Below are 520 nucleotides of genomic sequence, written 5' to 3'. Positions count from 1 at the left end.
TTTTGAGTCTGAGGTCAGAGTTTCAATGACGAGCCATAACTGTCAGCCCTAATGATGCACTTTAAATGTTTAATAGTGGCAGATCCTATTAAAATAACCATTAGAACTTCCGGATGCCTGTGTATTTAGGAAACACGTAGCAGGACACATAGTGACTCTCTATCTCTCTCTCACATTCATGTAATCTGCTGCCTAATTGCACTCAAAACACTTCTATGAACAGTCCGTGAGGCTCATCTCCTGAACCTAGACAAACCATCATATTATCTTGGAGGAGAAAATGAGTGTGCATGTGATCAATATGAAATGCCTATATAGCCATTTAATATACTAAATTCAGTTTGTTAAGGCACATAGAGATGTATTGTCATCCACCAATTGTTAGGAGTGTTATTGAAGCCTTTGACCTCTATCCACTGAAGTTACGCATACACTTGTGTGACATACATTGGTTTTGCGGCGGCAGCGGGACAGGTTGAGATACAGGGAAACCCGGAGCTCCCTGAATGCCTTCAGGTCT

At 41.3% G+C, this 520-nt stretch overlaps 1 protein-coding gene across 1 annotated transcript in view; it reads right to left on the bottom strand.

Annotated features, from left to right (window-relative positions):
* The window catches only part of LOC107578768 (protein TANC1-like), a 4,273-nt gene that overhangs the window by 3,144 nt on the left and 609 nt on the right, over positions 1-520 (bottom strand). The window lies entirely within an intron of this gene.

This window comes from Sinocyclocheilus grahami, unplaced genomic scaffold (genome assembly GCF_001515645.1).
Source record: "Sinocyclocheilus grahami isolate Dianchi unplaced genomic scaffold, SAMN03320097.WGS_v1.1 scaffold11878.1, whole genome shotgun sequence".
In the NCBI taxonomy this organism is placed as follows: Eukaryota; Metazoa; Chordata; class Actinopteri; order Cypriniformes; family Cyprinidae; genus Sinocyclocheilus; species Sinocyclocheilus grahami.
Note: the sequence above shows the minus strand (reverse complement) of the source record. Positions and strands in the feature narration are given on the sequence as shown.